Source organism: Phalangium opilio, unplaced genomic scaffold (assembly GCF_054372755.1).
Source record: "Phalangium opilio isolate 3A_F unplaced genomic scaffold, DU_Popi_V2 ptg000101l_1, whole genome shotgun sequence".
NCBI lineage: Eukaryota > Metazoa > Arthropoda > Arachnida > Opiliones > Phalangiidae > Phalangium > Phalangium opilio.
The window spans coordinates 5,659,057-5,682,023 of record NW_028324204.1 but is presented as its reverse complement, the minus strand read 5'-3'; the positions used below and the strand labels follow the sequence as shown (position 1 = coordinate 5,682,023).

Genomic DNA, 22,967 nt, shown 5'->3' with positions numbered 1-22,967 from the left:
TGGAAACGTTTCCTGATACCTGCCTTCCGCAGTATAAATGTCATCTTACCATAATTTGCAAAAAAAATCCGATATTTGTGAAGACATGGATTTTTCCCTATCTTCGCTTGAAACGTGAGTAGTGCTGTACGAGCAGCTTGCTCCTGGATCTGGTTCTGAAAGAAATGATGATAATGACATGGTAAATACATTACGAAACCTTAGCAAAATTTAAACTTACCAAAATTTGCAAAACGCGAACCTACATCAGTTGCGACAGAAGTAAATTCACTTCTAGTTGCGATTAAAGGGTCCTCACAGTCTTGCTTATCAGGTGTGGGATTATTGGCTTCAGAAGGTAGGCTGGTAGGTACAGTCAACATAAATAGACATAAGACTTGGGTGTCCTCAAACTTAAGTGTTGCATATCTGTCGATTCCGCTCGTGCTGATAAAACTATTTAAAATTTTACCGTATTCAGTTATCACGACATCGGGTCGTGAAAATGAAAAACCCATAAACGTTTACTTTGACAATCTTTGTTTTTAAAAAAGCACAAAAGAAGTCGCGACACAACCCTCAAGGTTTGATGAGACCCCATAGTAATTGGATATTTAGACCAAGCCCTGACATAAAATCGGGTGTTGACTCACCAAAACTGTTTTAGCGATAGTTATCACATATCATAACTCACTGAAAATGTTGCAGAATTTGCCCCCATATCCGTTAGGATTTGTTATATGACGACTCAATAAGTACATACATTTCAGAGGAACTATCCAAAGATACCCCAAACTGGGAAGCACCAAAATCGAAGGCATTGGGAATGCCTACCATTGACACCTTTGGAATTAGGGAAGCAACCCTTGACTCAATGGGTGTCAATGGCTCCGAATTATTTACACCACCTCCAGTTTTACGGGACTCCCTCGACAGAATTGCCACCTTTTTGCGGACCTCACTCTTTAAGGAGCTCCATTTTTTTTTAATTTCTTCGGGAGTGCGGTTTTGGCGGTGGACTTCATTAACCCGATTGGTTATTTCCTGCCACCTACTTCTCCTCTCGTCAGGCGTCTTCCCAAAGTCATTGATTACCAATAAACGAACAGACTCCAACTGAGTTAACAAGGTGTTTAACTCGTCATGGGTATATGGCGCCTTTTTCAGTTTTTCAGCCATACTATGTATAATTCATTACAATAATTACAAATAAATCTTGACTACTTTAGATCATATCAATATACATTTTATTACAACTTGACAATTACAAAGGAATAAGAAAATAACTGTTTCACAAGACAAATAAAACTTCACTCTGCCAGTCAATTTAGAAGTACATTCAAATTGCACATTTACATTTACTCTCACAGTCCTAAACTTTATTTCTCAACATGGCTCAAATTTAACTCGTATCTCCTGTTCTTGTCTGTACTGGTTCATTTTATTTTTGTTATCAATTCATTGTATTACATTAGTATTATCATTTGGAGCTGTATGGCCATTAAGAGATGACCCGATACTAATCCTCGGATAAACCGATATATCGGTGTCGGTAGTCGGCCCATCTCTATAAATTATGCCTTCATTTAGCTTAGGTTGTTGTGGTTCGTTGAAAATTCTATATTATCAAGGTGACTAACAACATGGAAAGATTAGACGTTCAAAACGTAATTCAATTACAATTAGTTTTCATACAAATGTTTGAAGCACATTGTTTATACAAAAATATATACATTCACCAACATTACACCATGTTACCATATCATTACCTTAACAAGCGGCTGTCTCTAGTATGTTGAATTGATTCAATGAAGACAAAGCAAAATAGAGCAGACAGCAACGAATAACTAAATTGAAATAGCCGGCACGAAATTACTGTTTAGTTCAAAAGATAGGTGGCGTTAATAACTTAATTTTGGGTTAAAGGTTTCGGCACTGACCTTTGGCGACAAATTTACACTGTACACTGACCTTACACCGAAATTTGGTTCAACTTGAAACTCAAACTGAACTGAATTCAAAGGCTTATTTTTGCCGGTTGAACCTCCAATCACTGACCCAAGGAAAGGAACGTCATCGATGGACGCCGCCAATTAAAAGTCCAAGGGCAATAGTTGACGGTCCAATCAGCGAGCCAAGGACAAAAGGAGGAGCTTAACTTTTCTGCAGCGGCCGTATTCTGCAGAAAAGTTAAGCTCCTCCTTCTGCCCTTGGCTCGCTGGTTGGACCATCAACCATTACCCTTGGCCTTTTAATTGGCTACGTCTACCAATGACGTTACATGCCTTGGCTAAGTGATTGGAGGTTCAACCGGCAAAAATAAGCCTTTCAATTCAGTTCAGTTTGAGTTTCAAGTTGAACCAAATTTCGGTGTAAGGTCAGTGTACAGTGTAAATTTGTCGCCAAAGGCCAAAGCTGCAATCTTTCACCCGAAACGTTTAAGCTAATAACGCCACCTATCATATGAACTGAATAATAATTTCGTGCCGTCTGCTCTTTTTTAATTTTAAATGACTTCAACGTATTTGAGACAACCGCTTGTTAAAGTAACATAGTTTAATGTTGAGTAAGTTATATATTTTCACGTAAATAATGTGCTTGACATATTTCCCAGGTAGCTCATTAACGTTACTACACGGTGTGAAAACGGTTTACAACTACCCAGAAAGAAACAAAAATTGCACGTGTAAAAAACGGAAGGTTTGGCAGAGTTGCTAGCCGTAATTTGCACGGTTTATTGGACGTTTCCTAAACATCATCGAAAAAACCGAGTTTCTAATCTCACTCGGAAAAACGTGATGATAATGTTTTTTGTTCATGAAACAAACCGAATAATAACGTTATATTTTGCACTAATTTAACGTTATGCATACTAGTGTAAATAACGGAAGGTTTGGCAGAGCTACAAGCCGTGTTCTGCGGGGTTTTGTGGACGTTTATTAGACGTCATCCAATTAACCCCGTATTTAATCGCAGTTGTATAAACGTTATTTTCATACATGAAAATAATTAATTAATAACGTCTTAATTTGCACCTTTTTAACGTTATACATTCTAGTGTATATAACGGAAGGTTTGGAAGTTTCTTACCCGTAACACTAACAGTTTATAGAACCTTGAAGAACGCCATATTTAAACTGTAGATGCACGTTACTCTGAACATCATAGTTTCACCGAGCTGGAACGGTTAACTTACCATTATATTTAAACCTTAAGTGAACGTTTCCCTTAATATTATATTTAAACCTTAAGTGAACATTTCCTTTAATACTATATTTAAACCTTTAGAGAACGTTTCCCTAACCAAGGGATTTGGACCTTTAGATAACGTTTCCCCTACCACCGTAATTGAACCTTTAGGAAACGTTTCCCCTACCACCGTAATTGAACCTTTAGGAAACGTTTCCTCTACCACCGTAATTGAACCTTTAGGAAACGTTTCCCCTACCACCGTAATTGAACCTTTAGGAAACGTTTCCCCTACCACCGTAATTGAACCTGTAAGAAACGTTTCCCCCTACCACCGTAAATGAACCTGTAGGAAACGTTTCCCCCTACCACCGTAAATGAACCTGTAGGAAACGTTTCCCCCTACCACCGTAAATGAACCTGTAGGAAACGTTTCCCCTACCACCGTAATTGAACCTGTAAGAAACGTTTCCCCTACCACCGTTATTGAACCTGTAAGAAACGTTTCCCCCTACCACCGTTAATGAACCTGCAGGAAACGTTTCCCCCTACCACCGTAAATGAACCTGTAGGAAACGTTTCCCCCTACCACCGTAAATGAACCTGTAGGAAACGTTTCCCCCTACCACCGTAAATGAACCTGTAGGAAACGTTTCCCCCTACCACCGTTATTGAACCTTTAGGAAACGTTTCCCCTACCACCGTAAATGAACCTGTAGCATACGTTTCCCCTACCACCGTAAGAGGAAACGGCTCTTTTGCCACCGTATTTGAACCTATAGGAAACGGCTCTTTTGCCACCGTATTTGAACCTTTAGTAATCGTCTCCCTTACCACCGTATTTGATCCTTAAGAAAACGTTTCCTCTATCCCCATAACTGAACCTTTAGGAAACGTCTCTACCTTATTAAAACATTAAGGGAACGTTGTCCCATATTTTATCGTTTAAGAAAAGGGTTCTTTGCAAATGTATTTAAAGAGGGTCGAAACTTTTACCTTTTGCACAATATTGAACAGAAATTGCAATTAAGTTACCCTAACTAGCATAAAATACTTAAATGAAGCCTTTCCCAAACCACTATAGTTGAACCTATAGGCAACACTGTCATCACCACCATGATATCACCGATATGGAATGTTTCCCCTACCACCATTTTGCAACCGAAAGGGCACGTTAGGCTCATCACCATAATTTCACCTACATTAGTTTGGAATTTGAATTTCATTTTAATAGTATTTGTTTCGTCAGACTTTGTGCCTTAAGTCCAATTGTTAAAAAGTTCAATACCGTTTTTAAAGTTATCAATTATGGCGGTTTTAATCTAAACAAGCATGTACTATAAAAATTACCACATTCCATATGTTTTCATACTCTTAATTTTAGAACAGGTTTGATAGTCTTATAAATTGAACAATTCTGTCAAAACTTGGGTAATATTTTGAATATGAAAATCTAATTCTATGCATTTCTTTGAAAAAGGGCAAAAATGGAAATGTTGACTTTAAATCATGGATAAGTCCTTAAGAAAATTCACGAAATAAATTCCTATCATTATGTTTTTGCTGTTTTAAATGAAAAATTAGGAAGGAAATTGGGTGATGACCTACGTGCATAGTGAAACATTAAGGATAAATGTCTGTAATTATACAATCAATCTAATATTTCCCGAATGTTTCAATATGCATTTGGTTCATCACCGTATTTGCACCTTCACCATTCCTTTGAAAGTACTAACGAAAGCAAAAGAAACAAACTGAGAATATGACATTGAATTGTTAATCAACTTAATATTATGCTGGAAAACCGAGGGGTCCGTCACTCGTTAAAAATTTGTACGAGATTTGAAATCTAAGCAAATTTCTTTGATTGGTGATTTGTTACGGATTGGAAGATTTTTTACGGATTGGAAGATTTTTTACGGATTGGAAGATTTGTTACGGATTGGAAGATTTGTTACGGATTGGAAGATTTGTTACGGATTGGAAGATTTGTTAAGGATTTAAAGATTTGTTAAGGATTTAAAGATTTGTAACGGATTTAAAGATTTGTTAAGGATTCGAAGATTTGTTAAGGATTCGAAGATTTGTTAAGGATTTAAAGATTTTTTAAAGATTTAAAGATTTGTTAAAGATTTAAAGATTTGTTAAGGATTCGAAGACTTTTGGGGAATTTGAGGATTTGAAAACTTTTGGGGAATTTGAGGATTTGAAGATTTATTAAGGGTTTGCAGATTTATTAAGGGTTTGAAGATTTATTAAGGGTTTGAAGATTTATTAAGGGTTTGAAGATTTATTAAGGGTTTGAAGCAGGGTTCATAAAAATCCGGTTTTTTTTAAAAAAAGCCCAGCCCACCGGGTTATATTGGGTTTTATTGGGTACTTGGGTTTTTTATCTTTAGCAGTTGCGTGCATGGTAGAAATTGTCATTCAAAGGCAACTGCTTAATAAAAAAGTCTTAAAATGTTTCATTAAAAATGATAAACAATATTAAATGGTACTTTTAAAGATAAAACAACAAATATTTTAAACGATTATGATTGTATACCAAAATCCCCCCATTTAACCCAATGCGACAAAATCCCCCAATGTAGGACAAAATCCCCCCAAATCTATATAACAAGACAAAATCCCCCCAAATATTTATAACAAGACAAAATCCCCCCAAATCATTATAACAAGACCAAATCCCTCAAATCATTATAACAAGACAAAATCCCCCCAAATCATTATAACAAGACAAAATCCCCCCAAATCATTATAACAAGACAAAATCCCCCAACGAAAATCCTCTGAGAAATATATAACTGAAGTTTCAAATGTAAGTAGTTTGTTTTATTTCACATTTCACATTTTTTGGCGACACAGCTTAGAAAATTTTCCAAACTTACAAGCCCTTTATCATATTTCACGCACATATTTTTTAGAATTTTTTGCTTTTCGAAATATTTTTTACAATTTTTGGCTTTAATTTCAACGCCATTTTGTTCGTCATGTAACATTAAGGGTTTGAAGATTTATTAAGGGTTTGAAGATTTATTAAGGGTTTGAAGATTTATTAAGGGTTTGAAGATTTATTAAAGGTTTGAAGCAGGGTTCATAAAAACCCGGGTTTTTTTTTAAAAAAAGCCCAGCCCACCGGGTTATATTGGGTTTTATTGGGTACTTGGGCTTTTTATCTTTAGCAGTTGCGTGCATGGTAGAAATTGTCATTCAAAGGCAACTGCTTAATAAAAAAAGTCTTAAAATGTTTCATTAAAAATGATAAACATTATTAAATGGTACTTTTAAAGATAAAACAACAAATATTTTAAACGATTATGATTGTATACCAAAATCCCCCCATTTAACCCAATGCGACAAAATCCCCCAAATCTATATAACAAGACAAAATCCCCCCAAATATTTATAACAAGACAAAATCCCCCCAAATCATTATAACAAGACCAAATCCCCCAAATCATTATAACAAGACAAAATCCCCCCAAATCATTATAACAAGACAAAATCCCCCCAAATCATTATAACAAGACAAAATCCCCCAACGAAAATCCTCTGAGAAATATATAACTGAAGTTTCAAATGTAAGTAGTTTGTTTTATTTCACATTTCACATTTTTTGGCGACACAGCTTAGAAAATTTTCCAAACTTACAAGCCCTTTATCATATTTCACGCACATATTTTTTAGAATTTTTTGCTTTTCGAAATATTTTTTACAATTTTTGGCTTTAATTTCAACGCCATTTTGTTCGTCATGTAACATTAAGGGTTTGAAGATTTATTAAGGGTTTGAAGCAGGGTTCATAAAAACCCGGGTTTTTTTTTTAAAAAGCCCAGCCCACCGGGTTATATTGGGTTTTATTGGGTACTTGGGCTTTTTATCTTTAGCAGTTGCGTGCATGGTAGAAATTGTCATTCAAAGGCAACTGCTTAATAAAAAAAGTCTTAAAATGTTTCATTAAAAATGATAAACATTATTAAATGGTACTTTTAAAGATAAAACAACAAATATTTTAAACGATTATGATTGTATACCAAAATCCCCCCAGCCAAAATCCCCCCATTTAACCCAATGCGACAAAATCCCCCCAATGTAGGACAAAATCCCCCCAAATCTATATAACAAGACAAAATCCCCCCAAATATTTATAACAAGACAAAATCCCCCCAAATCATTATAACAAGACAAAATCCCCCCAAATCATTATAACAAGACAAAATCCCCCAACGAAAATCCTCTGAGAAATATATAACTGAAGTTTCAAATGTAAGTAGTTTGTTTTATTTCACATTTCACATTTTTTGGCGACACAGCTTAGAAAATTTTCCAAACTTACAAGCCCTTTATCATATTTCACGCACATATTTTTTAGAATTTTTTGCTTTTCGAAATATTTTTTACAATTTTTGGCTTTAATTTCAACGCCATTTTGTTCGTCATGTAACATTAAGGGTTTGAAGATTTATTAAGGGTTTGAAGCAGGGTTCATAAAAACCCGGGTTTTTTTTTTTTAAAAGCCCAGCCCACCGGGTTATATTGGGTTTTATTGGGTACTTGGGCTTTTTATCTTTAGCAGTTGCGTGCATGGTAGAAATTGTCATTCAAAGGCAACTGCTTAATAAAAAAAGTCTTAAAATGTTTCATTAAAAATGATAAACATTATTAAATGGTACTTTTAAAGATAAAACAACAAATATTTTAAACGATTATGATTGTATACCAAAATCCCCCCAGCCAAAATCCCCCCATTTAACCCAATGCGACAAAATCCCCCCAATGTAGGACAAAATCCCCCCAAATCTATATAACAAGACAAAATCCCCCCAAATATTTATAACAAGACAAAATCCCCCCAAATCATTATAACAAGACCAAATCCCCCAAATCATTATAACAAGACAAAATCCCCCAACGAAAATCCTCTGAGAAATATATAACAGAAGTTTCAAATATAAGTAGTTTGTTTTATTTCACATTTCACATTTCACATTTTTTGGCGACACAGCTTAGAAAATTTTCCAAACTTACAAGCCCTTTATCATATTTCACGCACATATTTTTTAGAATTTTTTGCTTTTCGAAATATTTTTTACAATTTTTGGCTTTAATTTCAACGCCATTTTATTCGTCATGTAACATTAAGGGTTTGAAGATTTATTAAGGGTTTGAAGATTTATTAAGGGTTTGAAGATTTATTAAGGGTTTGAAGATTTATTAAGGGTTTGAAGCAGGGTTCATAAAAACCCGGGTTTTTTTTAAAAAAGCCCAGCCCACCGGGTTATATTGGGTTTTATTGGGTACTTGGGCTTTTTATCTTTAGCAGTTGCGTGCATGGTAGAAATTGTCATTCAAAGGCTTTAATTTCAACGCCATTTTGTTCGTGATGTAACAGATCCAAGGCAATAGCAACGTCCAAGCGTAAACCCTCAATAAAAGACCAAATATTAATTTTATTCCCCTTAAGTAGGAAAGAAAATTTTCTGTTCCATCCCTCAGAAATATTATTCGTTCTTGATCCGTCATTGAGGGTTACATCATGAACGTTCCAGGTCTCGGGTTCAAATTGCGGACTTGTCCATTTTAATTTTAGGCCACTAGCCGTAACTTTCTTTTTAAATGGGCCTCTTACATAGACAGCATCGAAATAGTCAAGCAGCTCCATACCTGACTCATCGGATATATAATACAAATGCAATATTCCTTCATATACTCGATCTGTTGGCAAGAATGCCAAAGCAACTACTGAATTAACAAAGTTACGAAAGCTTCTGTCATGTCTATATTTAACAATAAACCCAAGCTCCTGAACCTTACGTAAAACACTCTGAGATAAATGAAAGAAACAATATCGTACTTTCACATGATAACCAAATACCTCTTTTAAGGCAGAAAATACAGCTTTCTCAAAATCAATTACAACGGTTTGGGGAGCAAGAATTATATTACGATCCCGGCAAATTTTATCTAAGGCAACGAACAATTCACAATATGTTTTAGCATTTTTTTTCTCTAATAAGGCATACACCACGGCTATTAATCTACCACCCAATCTTACATGAATAACATAAATTTGCAAAAAACCATCCGGGACTTTTTTAAATGTACCATCCATAAACCATTCCGAACAATCACTTAAGTACTTTAAACATTCAGGGACCGCAAAAATTAAAATTCTTGAAGAGTCGTTACCCAAACTTGAATGATTGTCATATTGCAAGAATTCTCTCGCCCCTTCGCTTCCAGTAATCATGGTCCAGTCCCCTTCGATTCGTAGATCAGCAAGGCTTTTTGGAACGGCTGGGCGCAGTGATAATCTGGATCTTATGATGGTCTTTCTGATAGCTTCTGGAGTGGGAATGTACGACTTCACATCAGACGAAACCGTGGCAAGAGCAGCACCATAAACTGCCAACGTCGGATCACTTGATGAAACACTTTGTTCCTTGAGTGAAGTACGAAACTTGGTAACTTCGGACGCGAGCACATTGGACAAGTGATTATGAGCGGACAATTTAATTACATCCTGCATATCCTCGTCAGTTGTCAAACTTCCACGGCATCCTAATTTCCTACTGACGCACTCCCATTTTATCAACGCGTTACTAAGGGTCTTTTGTTTAACATACAAAAAACCTTCCCGTAGTATTTTAATACCGCCTTTATTCGACACGAGCTTCTCCATTTCTATGCAATATGTGGAGAAACATCCGACTTATATACCTCCCAACGAGCCAAAGTTCACAACATTAAAAAATAAAATAGCCCAAAAATTTTTCAGACCAACATCAAAGAGAATATAACAAGAGCAGTAGAAACTTAAAAGCAGATATTGTTCTCAAATCACGGAGGCAGTTCCATCTTGCAACATTTAATAAGCCTAAAAGACCTGACCTGACCTGACCTAACCTAACCTAACCTAACCTAACCTAACCTAACCTAACCTAACCTAACCGTTAAACATAATTTGGAGGATTTTGTCCATTAAATATGATTTGGGGGGATTTTGTCCATTAAATATGATTTGGGGGGATTTTGTCCATTAAATATGATTTGGGGGGATTTTGTCCATTAAATATGATTTGGGGGGATTTTGTCCATTAAATATGATTTGGGGGGATTTTGTCCATTAAATATGATTTGGGGGGATTTTGTCCATTAAATATGATTTGGGGGGATTTTGTCCATCAAGTAGGAGTTTTGGGGGGATTTTGTCCGTTACTTATGATTTGGGGGGATTTTGGGTCACACCCATTTTAAACAATCTTTAAAATGAAATTATTCTAGCATCAAAATTCAACATCTTAGTGATGGGTTTTATTAAGATGGGTTTTTTAATTCGAACCCTGGTTTGAAGATTTATTAAGGATTTCAAAATTTATTACGGATTTGAGGATTCATTTAGGATTTGAAAATTTATTACGGAATTGAAGATTTATTAAGGATTACAAAATTTATTACGGGTTTGAAGGTTTATTAAGGACTAGAGTGTAATAATAATCTAGGCTTTGTCTACGAAGGGAGTTCCACACTAAGCCTGTGGCTTGTTTACAGGTGTGTCCCTTTACATTGCATAGAGGGGTGGTGGCTGGCCCATATGCCACAGCTAACCTACAGCGCCCTATACTAACTATTACCGTTAACCTCTGCGTTTTGATGGAAAGAAGAAACCGGGTTAGACCGCGGAGGAAAACTCCTTTTAACAAGTGGGGGGAGAACTTGCAAACTCTACGCAGAAGGATTTGTTCCCAGATTTTCACCCGGTGCCACAGTCCGGGATCGAACCCGTGATCCTCTTGGTGCGAGGCGAAAGCGCTAACCGCTACGCCACCCCACCCTCGGCGTTTCCCGTCAGCACGTCGGGACATTTTTCCTTACTTTTCATGCGGACATTATTACATAAAGGTTTATAAGTTTTTGGCCGCTTTTTAAAATGATGGCAAAAAATAGCATGCCCGAAAGACCATTCAGCCCGTTTATAGGTTAAAAAAGACCAGTGTTCTAAATATTTGTGAAATCGGTTGAAACGCGTGGACTCTGTAGCATAGAGAAGATTTTTACATTTCTAGGCCCCATTTATTAGGATGGCGGCAAATTGGAAAAAATCTTTCTTAGTACAACTTAAGAATAACGTTCCTGCAAATTTTCAGCCTTCTAGGGAAAGCGGTTTGGGCTGATCCTTTATTATCAGTCAGTCAGTCAGTCAGGATTTTGATTTGTATAGATTTAGATTTAAAGAATTGTCAAGGGATTCGATAATTTGTTTAGATTTGAAGATTTGTTAGAGGTTTGAAGACATTTTGCGGATTTGAAGATTTGTATGGGATAGGAATTTGAGAGCAATATGATAACATTAATTTTAAGACCTTTTTCGGTACGCTTAGTTATTTTAAACAACTCCTTTGAAAACATGCCATATATTATAACTTTTTTTCGTGCGATACTAGTTATCACCCCTTTAAAAACAGTCAATTTGGTATCGTCCAAAATGGGGAATGGAAATGGAAGTTATGGAACGCTTGACTCAAGGCTAGTAAATGGAACAGTCTATAAAGTCCTTTCGCGGGAGGGAAGCACTCCCTTCATCACTGCTTACTCCCCCCTGGAACATACGGACTTTATAGTCAGATAGGGGAACGCTTCAAAAAATGTAGCAGTCACTTGGGATAACTTTCTGTGTGGATTTAAAACTTGAGAATGATTTGTACGCTGATTTGAAGAAGGAAATTTTGGAAATAATTTCAAGATTGAAAGACTATGGGAGTATATGGGTTGAAGATTGAAAGATTGGGAATGTTTAGATTTATTTTTTTTGGATTTTTAAAATTTATGGAAGTTTTGAGATTGGAAAGATTTATCAAGGATTAGAAAGATTTTCTCGGATTCGAAAGATTTTCTCGGATTCGAAAGATTTTCTCGGATTCGAAAGATTTTCTCGGATTCGAAAGATTTTCTCGGATTCGAAAGATTTTCTCGGATTCGAAAGATTTTCTCGGATTCGAAAGATTTTCTCGGATTCGAAAGATTTTTTCGGATTCGAAAGATTTTTTCCGATTCGAAAGATTTTTTCGGATTTGAAAGATTTTTTCGGATTTGAAAGATTTTTTCGGATTTGAAAGATTTTTTCGGATTTGAAAGATTTTTTCGGATTTGAAAGATTTTCTCGGATTTGAAAGATTTACTCGGATTTGAAAAATTTGTGAAGATTTAAAGATTTATCAAGAATTTATAAGATTTTCTGGGATTTGAAAGATTTGAAGATTTTTAAGATTTCAAGATTTAAAATCTTCTACTGTACGAGATTTGAAGGAGCGTAGAAAACACTTTATATTGAAGCTGACACAAATTTTGCATAACGGTCGATATGAAATATAATTAAACCATTTTTCAGAATAATAATAAGCAAAAATTATAAAAAAATCCAAAAACATAAGAAACTTGGATGCACAACCGTCAAGTGATAAGCGAACAATGATTTTCGGTTTAATTTGGGGGGGGGGTGAAAAAATAGCTTAGCTTTTAAGCTCTTTTTGGAGCAAATAATATGGTTTGAGTTTAACTTAATTGTCCCAAACTTTAAGACAATCCAAAAATATCACTTTCTCCGTCATTTTTAGTTCTCTTCGGTATTTTGATTATCACTTGTTCCCGTAGACACGTTTTCTGTGGTAATATCGACAACATTTCTAGCTTCAACAGAAGACTTTTCGTTTTGCTTTATTGCAGAAAGAAATTATTGATTTATTGCGACTAAAGGTAAATGCGATGTTGAAATGGCGCTGATATATGATTCTACTTGAAGGTGTTAGGGATTCGGGTGACGAAAGAAAGTGGGAAAGTGACAATCATGCTACAGTTTTTATGCTCTCTGGGGTGAGACACTATTAAATGCAGCCACAGGATTCATTTAAAAAAAGCTATTCTTCAGGATATCCTAACAAAAACCATAGAAACACTCATTTACATAGGATTTAAAGGGATACTTTCTTTTAATTTCATTGCAATAAATCCCTATAATGTTAACTTATTTCGATAAATAGTCAAATAAGGATTCTGAAAATATATATATTTTTATATTTTAGTTTAATTAATGATTTTTAAATTACGATTAAAAGATCCAAAATGCTCTTGTTTTGCGATCATGAGGGCACCTGGTGACACAGAGTCGAACCACCGAAAAACGTTACTAGTTCGTCTCTACCAATTTCGACGTCATAAGTCTCTAAGGCTCCGTAGTGTTTTTCCTACTGGTAGGGGGATTCATTCTGTGAGCGCAGTATGATACAGATTGACGGGAATTGGTATGGCTGCACACCAAATGCTTCTACTTCAGAAGAACTACCCTCAGATTCGTTTATTATAAATTGTTCCGAATTTTCTGAATCCAAAGAATCAGAGTTCGAACTTTCATCCTCAGATTCAGGACCGGAATGATCAGAAATACTTTCTCGTCTGACAATCTTAAGCATATAAGCAGACGACGATTCACCAGGCAAGCTGACCTAGATTCTCGTTCCTACTACTTTTTACTCCTTAAACGACAGTTCTCATTCCAACTACTACCAACCAATCAGAGGCCGAACTTTACCTACGTAGGTAATGGGTTGAAAATGGTGGCCGATTTTAAATCTGGCGTTCAAAATTTTAATTTTTATTCACGATTATTTTAATTAATAAATGTTTCTCGCGATTTCTACTGACCCCCATGTTTTTAGGGGTGGTTAATTTATAGAAAACCAATGTTAGTGTGATCAACTCAGATAAATCCGATTATATCCCTTTAAACTCAAAGTAGTCATTTCAGACCAGGGCGCGAATAATCAAGCAGTTTATAACAGATGAAACATAACGCAAGAGACTCCTTACGCTATTTTCAAAAATCAAAAGGTTTTCTTTACATCAGACCCTCCTCATTTACAAAAATGTTTAAGAGACATTTTAATGAAGTACGAGTTCGAAGTTAACGAGAAAGATACGGTATCGTGAAAACGTATGCAGCATTTTCAAATCGTCGATTTAGTTTAGGCTTTTCGACAAGCCCCAAAATTAACATGAAAACATCTTGACCCAAGTCAATTTCAAAAAATGAACGTTAAATTTACTTCCCAAATCTTCAGATATTCTGTATCAATGGGAATTTACGTGATGTCAAAAAGATTAGAGCACGGCAAACTTCATCAAAGAACTTCACTCCCTTTTTGACGTTTTCGATTAAAGAAATTTGAAAACTAATGAGCCAAGCAGAAAAACTTGAATGGTTAGGAAAAGTTTTTGATCTTGACTGTAAGAGACAGCCACCAAGCTTGAATGGTGGGAAAATAGCTATATCAGCCCTTCTGCAGTTACCCGAGGACCTATTTATCAACCATGGTCTGAAATTTATCATGACATCTAACCTGAACAAAAATGTTTTAGAAACATTATTCGCCAAAGTTCGTTGGCAGCAACGACAATCCAACATGCCAACAATTTGGATATTCCTCTCGAAAATTGTTATCTTCTTCATTATTTGGAAGAAAAATCTGAAAGGTCAAATTGTAAAGAAGTAAATTTGGACCAACATTTGCTTATGGAACTTCCATAAACCTTTGATGCTTTCAACAATTGTGATGACCACGATGAAGAAATGGAAGAGCTTGAAGCAGTTTTACCATCAACCGCTTATCTGAAGGCACTTCCAATGACTCGGAAAAGTATTTTAACCTACTTTGCTGGTTAAATTGCCAAAACACTCCTGAAAAAGCATAAGAATTGCAACAGCTGCGAAACTGTAATGATTGAAGAAGGTGAAACTATTACAGCTGATGAGCAGCTGCTAATAATTTTGAGGAAATAATTTAATGTAGCAACTTGACCAATAATAGTGTAAATGTTTCAGAAGCTATAATGAAAATGGATATGTTATTTGACAATATTTTTGGGTGAGCTCTTTACCATCATAAAATATTAAGGGCTAAACTAATAAACAACGCTCAAGAAATTCCCCTACCGAACTTAATGTGCAACACCATGAAAGAAAAATGTTTTCAGTTCTTCTGTAATGCCAGGATTCTAAGCACTATTCAAATTATAAACAACGACGACGCTGAATTAAAGGGGCGGAGAAATGAAAATATCAACAACAAAAGCAAAACAGAACACTAGCTAAACTCATGCGTAAATGATTTATTTATAGTTGGGCTTACAAGTTTATAGTATACTATACAATTCTGATATTAACATAACTGATATTAATAAATGTTTAACCGAGTGTACGTGTGCGATTCTGATTTTCCGTTTAAATTTGGGTAAAAGAGTAAATGGTTTAATAAATGTGATGTAGAGACAGTGAGGTAGAACATGCAGATTTCTCTTTTTGAAATTAAGATTAATCAGTAAATTAGAGAATTGATTCTGAAAGCTTTTCCCAATCGACAATAATTGACTGGGTTGAAAAATCACGGTTTTCAGTCTTGATAATTTAAAGGAATGATCTACCGTGGTAGAGTTTTTCAGAAAAGTAAAGAAAGTTTCAATCGGAAGGCCAAGTTTGTTATTAAAAAGTCAAGGTGTCATAACTAGCTAATCTACGAGTGGCTAAAAGTGTGCCTCTATTTTGGGAAGAAATGAACAATATTGTGGAAATATTACAATAAACCAAGTAATAATTTGGTAAAGTAGCAATATTTTTGGGGTTAAAACATACTCAATTTAGTAATTCTCGTCGGTCAACCTTCCGTTAACTCGCGTTCTCGCCGGTCAGTTTTCCAATTAGTCGCGCTTTACTATGCTATTTTCCGGTCACCTACCAGTGGCTACGTTTCGTGCGCTTTCCAAGTTTATACCAGGTGATACGCCCGCTGACTCGTTTGAAATCCAAATAAATACATTTCTTCACATCATTGGTGCCGAAGGACGTTAGCTATATAAAATGTTTGAGCTTCCAAAACCCCGCTACCTGCTGCGGAAGAACTGCCCCCTGTACGAACGTTGGACAGTGTATACATTACGATTTACCGAACAGCAAATCCACAGAAGCCACCAGGATGATCAAGAATTTGTTGGAGAAAACATATCTCAAAATTCAGACGGAAACTAAAATAAAGTTGGACTTGAAAATCTCCCTTGTGAAGCGGATTTTCTATTAGACCTCCATTCCAGGGAAGAAGCTGAGAAGGAAGGGTAGTCTAATTTACCACAGCCCTGAATGTCTTTCACAAACTTAGAGAAAAAATAATTTTTCAAGAAATGAACGTAAGAAGTTTATGGCAGCTGCTGATGATTCCTCACAAACTAAGCTTAATGATATCTTCTCTACGTTAAATCAAGTACAGAACATGGCCGAAGAAAATGAGGGTATTTTGAAAGATTGAACTTAAGTAACGCTGAATCAAGCACCTCACAAGCAAATCCAGCAAGAAATGCAAATATTGGAGGATTTCTTAAAACCTTAAGGAACAACTGTCATTCTAGAACTACGATACATTCAGAAAGTGAAAAAATTAGCACGACACGCTATATATTTGCCGGGTCTTTGGCGTATTCTTTTGTTGTGCAAAACATATCATCAGCTTTACCATCCTTGCGACAAGGCCGACGATATCACTCTGAGGAAAGAAATCCAATTAAAGAAGGAGAAATTCCCACAGTTCAATTATTGAAGCACGTTAAACGTTATGAAATACCACAAAAAGTGTCAGTTTCTGAGAATGGAACGCGTAGTATTAATAGAATCGATTAACACCAAGAAAGTAATACTTGTGTCGGATTTGTTAGACCATTAAATAAGAATGGTTTTCCGAATGTGCAGTCAATGAAATTTTCTTCCTCAGTAACAGTTAAAGTATAGTTTGAAAAGGAGGATAAGGCAAACTTAGCATACGTTTACGATGTACAGCCACTGCACCCCAACACTCCACCATTATGCTACAACGTTCTTGGAAGTGATAATAAAATTTCGAGTACAGACATAATAACCAGATGGAAGACCATAATTCCCGAATGTGCAAAAGTTGCGACTACCGTCGCATCTTTTTCAAGCGATGGTGACCCGAAGCTTCTTCAAAAAGCCATGGTTAATGAATACTCTCTACAGGGCCGTCGAAAGACTTTGCGGGCTCGGGGAAAGGTTATGGGTCGGGCCCCTAGAAAAATTCGCCAACTCTTTGATAGGGTAAATATCTGGGTTAGCAGTGGTGCGTCCGCCAAATTAAGCACCCGTGCACTCGCCAAAAGCACTAATTACACTTTTTCTCTTACCAACTTATGCATTTTTAAGCCTTGGTATAATTGTTATAGATAAAAATCTGAAATTTTATTAGTCATTAGTTATTAGTAATAAGTGATTCTACCTCTATCACAAAATTATAAGCTTTTACGTAATATAGTTTACGAAATACCAAGCGAGTATTTTCATGTAAAAAAGCCAAATCAGTAAAGGAAGGGGGAAGAGCAATATGATTAATTAACTTAGTCTCAATAAATAATTAGTTTTCAGATCATTTCAAATACTTTTTACTAATAATTAACCTAGAATTTCTTTAATCCTACAGTTTTAGATCCCTTTTTGGGGAAGTCCTGGAATTCCAATAATTTTTAATAAATAATAAAAATAATAATAAAAAAATAAATATATTTTCAAAAATCTACTCCAACAAAACGATAGTGAAAAACGATACCAATGAATGTGAAGTAATTGTTTTACATATAACAAATATAAATGTAAACAATTTTGTTTAAATCCCATTTATGAAAGTTTAACACATTTTAGCCACTTTTATCAAATTCCCTGATTAAGATTAAATTATTAAAATGTCCAGACGTTCTTGGCCCATTTTTAAATTCCACGACATTTCAAGGTTTTCCCTGACCTTTGGCAACCCCCTCTGAAGAAATAACGAAGATTAATGGCAAGGTCGAATAGCAAGTGTCTGTGGTAGGTTAGCTAAAGGAATAGTTACGCTAGCATATAGATACCGAATTGTACTTTTAAGGGTGGGTTAAAAGGAAAACCAAGTGATTTTTTATCGATTCTTCCAGAAATTATAAGACAGCCAGGTAAAACCTCCAAACGATTTTGGAATTAAAAATCCCCTTGATATTTCTTAGGTAATATCAAATTTGCGCCTCCAACCAATCATATAACGCCCAGCCTTCTTGTTAACTAAAATTAAATTTAGCGCGAGATTTTATATGATGGCCCGAAATTGATGAATTATGGGCTACAATGCGAATGTGTTTCACGGAATGTATTGTCAAAAGTGTGCTATCATTATAGTTTGATTTTAATTTTTTTTACTAAACTTCTAATTGAGTTGCTTCAAGTAGTCCTTGATATCAAATCGGTATTCATGATAAAATTGCTGTTTGCTGTGCCTTGACCGAGGATTAAACCAGGGACCCTACTCATGTCTAATGATAGTTTTATCAACTATCATGTACATTAAAAATGATTCTCAATCAGACGGCCTAGCAGAAGACAACTGTCGCACTTAATGTAAAAAGAAGTGCGAGAATTAAGCACTAGAGAGTAGTTTAAAAAAAGCCGGATAAAACCAATAAAGTCCGGTTTAAACCAGCAAAAAACCATACCAGTGGCTTTTTCAAGAAAAATCCGGATTTTTGCCAACCCTGAAGAACCATAGAAAATGTGGAAAAATCGCTTGATGTTTACATAATTCGTAAAACACAAAGTCCACCAGCTATTGTACCAGTGGACCTTTCTGAGCAAGGAAACATATCGATACGAAATTCTATAATCCAGGATTTACTTTGGATTTTTAACAGAATCCACTACTCTGGCAACCAAGTACTTAGCTCTTGGACAGGATTCAATATTCTTACAAGAATGGATGGCCCAAAGCCCACAAAGGACATTGTAGGTTGTTTACGAACTATAAATGCGACAGCAACAGAAATGTCTACAGTACAAGAGATTATACGACAGAATTTAAAAATTAAAGATTCATTGGGTCTCAAGAATATCACAGTTGTTTTCGACCAAGCTTTTTACGCAAAAGCCGCTGAAATAGTATGGGCCAACCAAGAAGAACTTAAAATATGGTAATAATGATGTTGAATTTTCACACAATTTGTTATTTCATGTCTATTATAGGGAAACTGTTTGGTGATTCTGGTCTATGACATTTGGCTGTTGAGTCGGGAGTGATAGCTGAAGGATCTATAAACAAAGTTTTGGAGGAAAAACATTACAACAGAGCCATTCGTTTTCATAAACTGACTTATGAAGCATTGATGCTATTGATTTGGAAAGGTTTTGAAGCTTGGATTGTGTTGGAACACTATGAAACGGTAAATCTTCTGGACAAATTAAGCGGAAAATGCATTTGCGGATATTAGCGAAAACACATGCAAAACCACATACCCTGCGGCTCTCGAAAACGTATCGTGCATGTCTGTCCTGAACAAATTCATAGAGTATCTGAATATATTGCGCCAAGAGCAAGGCCCTCTCTCAAAATACACTGAGAGAAATTTCTGTAGTTTGAACAGAAGTATTTTACAATATTGAAATGTAAAAAATATTAACGGAGTTTTTCTGCAGAAATAGAAACACAGTAAAATCGTTTTTACTATTTTACGGAAAACATCTGTATATTTCACTGATTGAACTGGTATTTCTAATTCTAACTGTAAAAATTACACATTCGTTTCTGTAATTTTGGATCCTCAGTTTTGATCGGTGAATTCCACAGAAATGTTTTACAGGGTGACTGCTCGATAGGCATTGCAGGCATTTACTGTATATTTTACAAAAAATATTTTATAGAAGTATCTGTTAATTTTAGCACGAAACTGTGAAAAATACAGCTTTACTTATTTGATTGGTAAAACAGATGCATTCTGTAAATTTTGCAAAAAAATTACACAGAATGACTGTTTTGTAGGTATTGCAGATATTTTCTGTACCTTCATGGTATTATCTGTTAGTTTAAGTCCGAAATTGTGAATATGACAGATTTGCGTATTTGATTGGTAAAACAGATGCCGTTTGTAAATTTTACAGATATTGTGCTACCATGACTTTGTTAACGTTACTAGCAAACTGTGAAAACTACAGTTTATTGGCGATTAAACAAGCAAAGTATGTTCTATGTATAATTTTCAGATACGTGTGTTACCGGAAACCTTTAATAATGCTTCAAAACTGCAAAAACTAAAAGATTTGATTCTTTAATGTTTCATTCACTTTTTCCCCCAACTTTTACGGTACCTATTTTGGGAAAATTACAGGTAAACCCATATAATTTCTACATTAATTTTGACAGACTATTTTCTGTAATTTTTAATTGCTCGCACTTCTTTAACCAATGGTAAACTCAAAAATAATCGACCTCTGTTTGACAGTAAAAATACTAGACCTAATTTTAAAAAGCTCCTATCATTTATGGTTTAACTAATATATAATTTTCGAGTTGCAAATCTTCAAATTCCACCTTGTCGGTTTATGTGTAATAAATATAGCTTTGTGAACGGGTATAGCTTTTAAATATATAGTCTAAACCCAAAGTTTCGACGAGATGCAAATCAATGCATATAATTGAAGTAACAGGTGAAAAATGCATCATTTTTTAGTCAATTTAATTTTTTAACTCATCGTGTAGGGGACTAGACTATACATTTTTGGTTCATGAGATGTTTATATTTAGAGTGCATTTTCTATAAGATTTAGTAAATATTCTACAAATTAGTTAATATTTATATTAGCCCATTTGGTGCCGCGAGATAAAATGTAAGAACTTAATAATGCTAAAAAACGAGTGCACGTGGATTCGAGAGAGTTCACCGGCCCCCACCTTTAGAATGGAAAATAACCGCAACCCCAGGAGGGGGAAATTCTTTGGAAAAAACTAGGAGGCTCCGCTGGGTCAAGAGAGAGACTTGAACCCTTTTTTGTCACTTCCCTCTGGGCTAGAAAGTTTCCATTGTGCGCGGTCGAGTTCGGGTTTTTTTGGACAGGTTCGATATCTACGGTCTCCACGCGGGTAATGCAGGTGTGGTTTTTAGAGCTAGAAATGAAACGCGACTTACTGAGTATTATATAACCTCGTTTACCAGCGCCCATTAAGTGAGATTCCACAATTTGAACAAGTAAGTTAAATACATTTCAGCATTCTGTATGATAAATGATCTAGTTATAAAAGGTGAATTTTGCTGTTTATTTTTAATAGAAGACAATTGAAAATCCATAAATCGGTTACTTATATTTGGAGTTAATTAAACAGTTTTTCTTTAAAAATAAGGAGATAAAGCCTAGATCATTTATATATTGAATTTATTATAGAACCAAAACGCAAATTTATGTTTATGTTTGTTTACAGACTATAATTAATATAGAAATACCACCTTGATTATTGCGTCATAACGAGTGCCAACTAAACAAGTAAGTTATACATATTTGCATTGTTTATATTAAAATAGACCCTAATATTGCAACCCCTTGGCCAGATAGGTTTTTCTTTACTTTTTACGGAAATTCAAATGCCGCTTAAAAAATATCAGCCATTATTGCTTTACATTGGCCCTTAAAGGGAGAATGAAATAGTCAGAACAGGTCAAGTGAAAGTCTAGGAAGCTGAAACCAAAATTTTTTGTCCGTCTTCAAAATGTCGTGAATGATTACACCTAACAACGAGAATTTTACCGTTCTTTGGATTGTATTTCGTTTTAAATATCGAGTATCCAGAAAAAGCGAGCACAGATAAGGAATTAATCCAAAGGTATAAAATCGTCTTTCTCATATTTCCCCCTTATTGTGTATTGAAATCCATGTTAATATAGTTTTTAAAAAGGTAGAAAACCAAAAATCTCACATTGAAAACCTGTTTTTCTGCAAGATTTCTCTTTTTTGGCACTCAGAGTTTGTAGTTAAAAGCTGTTGTTAATTTAATATTAATCATTTAATTATTTTTCCTTTAGATGCACCGCGAAGATTAACCCAGAAAATCGCAAAGGGTGTAAGTCCAAAAATTATGTTTTTGATTAAAAAATATTTTCGAGTTTGGCTGGCTTTGAAGGATTTTAAAGTCATTGTAATTTTTAAAGGTTTGGCCTTTACTTTTATTAAAATTTTGCATATATTAAAAAAAATTTTTTTTTAATTTTTAAAATAATGAATCGTTATCAAAGGGAACTCGTTTTCAAAAATGACTTTTACCGAAATTCACGGAATCAATGAATAAGTTCCCACATCACAGGATATAATCAGGCTACAATCGGTATGTCTTTAATTCTTTGGGTGTAATGTTCTTAGATAAAATTTTTGAATTTTATAGCCCTACAAGTAATAAAAACAATGTTTCTGCAAATATTGGAGACATTAATTTTGCATAGAATGATGCAAATTGAGTTAACGTGCAAAACAGTTATTTTGATCTGACATTTCTGTGAAATTTACAGGTTCAACACTGAATAATTCTGTTAAATATATCATATCATCTGTTTAAAGTACTGATATTGAACGCACCCCAAAAAAGTAATATACAAATGTTTCTGTTTAATCATCAGATTTTTAACACCAATAAAACGATGGACTTTACACGGGTTTCTGTAATTATTACACATTTTAAAAGCTGACATATACTGTTATTTCTGAAAAAACCACAGGCATTAGTTTTAGATCAGAACAGTTATTTCTGAGAATTTTACAGATTTTGAAAGCAGATCTATACAGTTATTTCTGTAAAAACCACAGTACTTAATTCCACATAAAAACAGTTATATCTGTAAAAAATGCAGATTTTCAAAACCGATTTACACAGTTATTTCTGTAAAAACCACAGACCATTATATCAGATCAAAAC

General features: G+C 34.9%; 1 long non-coding RNA gene across 5 annotated transcripts; it reads left to right on the top strand.

Moving 5' to 3' along the window:
• Positions 1–19,729: 19,729 nt before the first annotated feature.
• LOC149631038 (uncharacterized) lies at positions 19,730–22,702 on the top strand. Of its 5 annotated transcripts, none has more exons than XR_016374044.1 (6): positions 19,730–21,255; positions 21,486–21,547; positions 21,617–21,884; positions 21,946–22,209; positions 22,294–22,382; positions 22,564–22,702. It is a non-coding gene; the product is annotated as an uncharacterized LOC149631038 (long non-coding RNA). The 5 variants fall into 5 exon arrangements; XR_016374046.1 differs by lacking the exon at positions 22,564–22,702 and adding an exon at positions 22,440–22,559 and having other exon boundaries at positions 21,961–22,209; XR_016374045.1 differs by lacking the exon at positions 22,564–22,702 and adding an exon at positions 22,440–22,559 and having other exon boundaries at positions 21,957–22,209.
• The last annotated feature ends 265 nt before the right edge of the window (positions 22,703–22,967 follow it).